The sequence below is a fragment of the Hibiscus syriacus genome, unplaced genomic scaffold (genome assembly GCF_006381635.1).
Source record: "Hibiscus syriacus cultivar Baekdansim isolate YM2019G1 unplaced genomic scaffold, ASM638163v2 tig00110777_pilon, whole genome shotgun sequence".
Taxonomy (NCBI): domain Eukaryota; kingdom Viridiplantae; phylum Streptophyta; class Magnoliopsida; order Malvales; family Malvaceae; genus Hibiscus; species Hibiscus syriacus.
Window position 1 is genome coordinate 2,060,917 of NW_024062858.1, and position 5,390 is coordinate 2,066,306.

At 39.6% G+C, this 5,390-nt stretch overlaps 1 pseudogene; it reads left to right on the forward strand.

The window, feature by feature from the left end:
* Positions 1 to 633: 633 nt before the first annotated feature.
* Positions 634 to 3,439, forward strand: LOC120140007 (annotated as a pseudogene).
* The last annotated feature ends 1,951 nt before the right edge of the window (positions 3,440 to 5,390 follow it).

The following is a 5,390-nucleotide window of genomic DNA, read 5'->3' on the forward strand; positions in this document are numbered from 1 at the left end:
CTCTCTCAGCTTCAGTACTTCACCGCTTCCAACGATCAAACCACCATTTTAATTAGTAATTACTCGCGAATTTTCTTTGGCTTCCTTCAATTTAAAACAAAAAAAAAACAAAGAACTTTTATGTGTGGTTTATGTCCTTCTACTTCTTGTACAGATACCAACAATTAAAGAGAGAAGGATCTGATGATAGCCTGTATCTATCCCACTGTACATGAACATTGACTTTTTCTTACTGTCAATTTCTTTTTTTAAAAAGGTATTACCTTTTATTTTCTTCCTTTTCAATCCCCGTGATGGTTTTGGATTTTTTCTTTGTTCTTCACTTAGTTTTTGTTTAAGTGCATTTACTTCTTACAGCCTGTTTCTTTTCTTTACTTGCACTGGAACAAAGAGAGAGTGATGAACTGGGTTTTTTTCATGCTTTTAGGTTTTTCTTCTTTATATTTGTCAGTGTTTCCATGACGTTTCAGGGATTTCTCAGGCTGAGACGCTAGACATTGCTGCGACATAAAAAGGTGTGAACTCTTTGATTATATTATTATAAGATAAAAAGGTCTCTTTCTCTGTTCCTCCACTTTTTTTCCTTTTCTTAAACTGACTTTTTTTTATTGAGAGAGGTGCAATTTGTCATGCATGGGCGTTGACAAAGAGACTGCCATTCTCTATTTGATTGTTTTGGTGCAGAAAAGAATGGATGTACATGGTGAGATGGGACTGAATGGGGAAAGCTTTGATCCGGGTTTAGTTGGGAAGATGGATATGAAAGTAGGTCCCGGCAGTGATAATTTTGAAGTTGTTTCCGGTGATGATCAGGATGCTGCCGCCGCCGACGGACCGCCAAAGAAGAAGAAGTATCACAGGCACACTCCACGTCAAATACAGGAGCTTGAATCGTATGCTTGCTCATATTTCATTTCACTCAAGATTTTCTTTTTATGGGTTTGCTCATTGAAGTTTGTTTCTTCTGTTCTCTAGTTTCTTCAAGGAGTGTCCTCACCCCGATGAAAAACAAAGAATGGAGCTTAGCAGGAGACTAAGCCTTGAGGGCAACCAAATAAAATTTTGGTTTCAAAACAGGAGAACTCAGATGAAGGTAAGTGGACGATCTTATTTTCTTTTACTGTACAATATTGATGGTTGAATTCTAAGACTTGTGCTTGAAATTCCAAACCCAATTGGAACGCCATGAAAATGGAATTCTTATGCAAGAAAACGATAAACTCCGTGCCGAGAATGACTTGTTGAAGCATTCCATGACTACTCCAGTATGCAACGGTTGTGGTGGTCCTGCAGTGCCTGGTGAAATATCTTACGAACAGCACCAGCTTAGGATTGAGAATGCTCGCTTAAAGGATGAGCTTAGCCGGATATGTGCTCTATCAAACAAGTTCATAGGCAGGCCTATTCCTTCTCAGGGCTTAAACTCAAATTTAGAGCTTGTAGTTGGAAGGAATGGTTTTAGTGGCCTGAACAATGCAGGCACTACATCGCCGATGGGGTTCGATTATGGTGATGGTTCCATGATGCCGTTAGTGAAACCCATGGTCGATGAATTGCAATATGACAAGTCAGCTTTTGTTGATGTTGCTTTGTTAGTTATGGATGAATTAATTAAGATGGCACAGATGGATAATCCTCTTTGGATAAAAGGCTTGGATGGTGTGATGGAATCTTTGAACTTTCAGGAGTACAGGAGGACTATCTCCTCTAGCATTGGTATGAAACCAAGCGGCTATGTAATCGATGCTACACGGGCAACTGGACTGGTTTACCTTTCGTTGTTTGGCTCTTGTAGACGCATTGATGGATGCGGTAAGCATTCCATTGACTTGTTGCAGTGTCCGATTTTATTGATTAAATCTTCAGATCAAGTATTTGAATTGTTGTTTAACAAGTTCTTTTTATGCTACTTTATATGAATAGAATCGTTGATCGGAAATGTTTCCGTGCATGATCTCCAGAGCAGCAACCATTGATGTGCTCTCCCGTGGTACTGGTGGAACCAGAGACAACGAGTTACTAGTGTTTTTCTCAACCATCTTTGTTTCTTTGCTGCTTAGCCTGGACTTGATGAAAATCTCAATTTGGTTCCTGTCCGTCGAGTGAGATTCATCCGGTTTTGCAAGCAGCATTCCGAGGGTGTATGGGCTGTGGTCGATGTTTCAATCGATGTTAGCCAAGGGGCTGCAGATACACAGATGTTTCCAAACTGCAGGAGGCTTCCCTCTGGCTGTCTTAACCAAGATGTGGAAAATAAGTGCTCAAAGGTGATTGCTCTGATCTTTTCTCTTCTTTCATGCATTGGTGTTTTGAAGTTTCATTGATATCCTTACAAATATTTAAATGCAGGTTACATGCGTAGAACACTCGGAGTACGACGACTGTGCTGTTCACCATCTCTTACGACCATTACTCAGTTCTGGTTTCGGGTTTGGTGCACACAGGTGGCTTGCCACTCTGCAAAGGAAGTGTGACTACATGGCAATACTGATGTCCCAAGACGCCCCAGGTGAAAATAATACAGGTTCTTTTAGCTTGTACATCACCCTTTCATTCTTAAAAGAAAATTTGGACTTTCCTTGCTTAATACCACTATCTGTGCCATAGAAATAACACCAGATGGGAAGAAAAGCATGTTAAAGCTTGCACGGCGCATGACGTATAACTTCTGCGCCGGAGTTTGTGCTTCAAAAATTCATAAATGGGAGAAGCTTAGTGTTGGTAATGTTGGTGAAGATGTAAGGGAGATGACACGGAAGAATATAAATGATCCTGGTGAGCTTCATGGTGTTGTGTTGAGTGCTGCTACTTCTGTTTGGATGCCGATGACGCGAAAACGTCTGTTTGATTTCTTGCGGGATGAACGGATGCGGAGCGAATGGGACATTTTGTCCCATGGTGGACCTGTACAAGAGATGATCCATATTGCCAAGGGCATGGAACATGGTAATTGCGTCTCTCTTCTTCGTGGCAGTGTAAGTTTTCACTCTCGAGATTTCTTCGAATTCGACTGCAGAAATCTGCAATTTTTCTCATTCGTTTTCTCTGTTTGGGATGTGGTGTTCCCTTGCAGGCCATTAATGCAAACGAGAACATGGTGATTTTACAAGAAACATGGAGTAATGCCTGTGAAGCATTCATAGTTTATGCACCCGTCGACATATCATCAATGAGTGCGGTGATGAATGGTGGCGATTCAGCATACGTGGCACTCTTACCATCCGGATTTGCAATCCTTCCGTACACTTCACCGAGTAATCATGGCGGACCTTTGGTGAAAAACGAGTTCAATGGGAATATAGGTGGTGGATGCCTACTTACAATAGGATTCCAGATTCTGGTGAACAACGTTCCCACTGCAAAACTAACGGTGGAAACTGTTAGTAATCTTATTTCCTGCACAATTCAGAAAATCAAAGCTTCTGTCGCCGGAACATAGCCGGACAGCCAAGTAAGGCAGTGCATAGTTAAAACAGCAACAGACATGAAAGTTTACGAGATAGAGAATGGGAGTGTTTTTGTTCTCCCATTGGACATTGTGGTTCGGGCATTGACTTGGTCGACCCGTAAGATTGTCTCCGTGGTAAAAAGACATGTTACAAACACATTTACAAGACAGGTGTTTTGGTTTGTGTTGATCGAAATCCAGGCTCAGCTGTTTTTACATATTAATGAAAATGATTATTGATAGTTAAACCTATCTATAACTATAACTAAATGCAATCCCCAATAAATGGGTTTTGATTGATTTATGATTTGAAGAGGTAAATTTGTGATAACAAAGCTACTTCCTATATTCTCCAAAAAAATGAGAGGAACATTATCTGGATGGGCTAACAAAACGTTATCCCTTGCTGGTCGCACCTGTCACAGAGACTTCCGGCATGGTGATTTTCTTCTGGATTGATGTGATGACGTCTACGATGCTTCTCTTCTTTCCAGCATTGTGGGTCTCGACCCCATCAGATCCTGCTGTCTCGATGTGTTGCGGTGCACCTCGTTTTAACGTAAAACTAATTCTTATACCACTTGTCACAGGGCTAGATTGTTGGCTATTTGATATGTGCGATCTCGGTTGCGTGGGTGTCTTGTCGAAACCAGTCTTACGGGCTTTATCGAACTATACAATGCAATTAGCTTGGGTTCCTAAGAGTGTATGAGGAAATGGAGAAATTAATCCGCAATTTTGTATGAGGATCATCTGTGACAAAATAAAGAATTCACCTCGTTAAAAGAGAAACGTTGCAACGCCCGATTGAAGAGAGGGGACTCGGCCTAAAAAACTTAGGCATAACATAGTATGCAGATGAGCAGAAGCTGGGTGGACGAAGACAATTCAGATGGGACTGGATTTTGGATTCTCCAAGAGTTTGGGGAGTTGTTCGATCCTTTTAGCCGAATTATAGGCGACAACTCTTCAAATAATTTATCATGCCTGAAGATTGAATATCTGTAAACTTGAAGTGGAGGTGGACAATACTGAGGTAGAGGAAATTTCCAATTCACTACAAGGACATGTCCTTGTGGATATGATAGCAATGCTCTTGCAAGAAGATTGAGGGGTACAAATTCGACTGATCAAAAGAGAACAAAATAATATCACAGGTACCTTTGCCAAAATAAGTTGGTGGAAAACCTTTAGACAAGATATCATGCAAGAAGAGACGTCATTTTATAAATTATACTACGTTTGCTCCTTATTTAGAGAAAACAAATAATAATTATCTTCATTAATGGAGTATTCCTTTTGTCTTCGGAATCAATTTTTTTTTTCTTTCAAAAAAGGAGATGAGATGTCACCGCTTGCATGAATCCATTTGGAATGAAGTCAATCCACTGAATTCAAAATTCCATCATCTCATTTACCATATTAAACCAATCATTATTTCAATAACTAAAATCACGAAAATTTTAGTAGACTTATGTCCATAATATTTAATGTTTTGAAATTTCGAATAAGTCAACCATTGTACAAAAGGAAACGAAAAGTCAGTTTTGTTAGGTTTGCGTCCTAGTAAGATATGTCCAGATAATAATTGTGAAGAGTAAAAAGTCCAAAAGCCTATCCCCCAATAGAACAAGCTTGAAATTTCTGTTATTTTCGTGATACATCATAGTGATAGAGTCGTTTCCATAGCTTGCCAATGCCCGCCAAAGGAATGGGGAAAATGGGCAAAATTGATCAACTAGTGAAGTTGGGAAAAAATTTGAAATAATGTTTGTCAAAGTTTATTTTCTCAAATAGAGATCTTTCTATGGTGCATTGTAAAGAAGACGGTCAAATGACTTATCATCTTGATCTCCATTACTTATTTAATGATTACATATAAAGTTAAAACACAAACAGTACAAGATTACCCCGCGTATTAAACCCTAAACATCTTGATCTC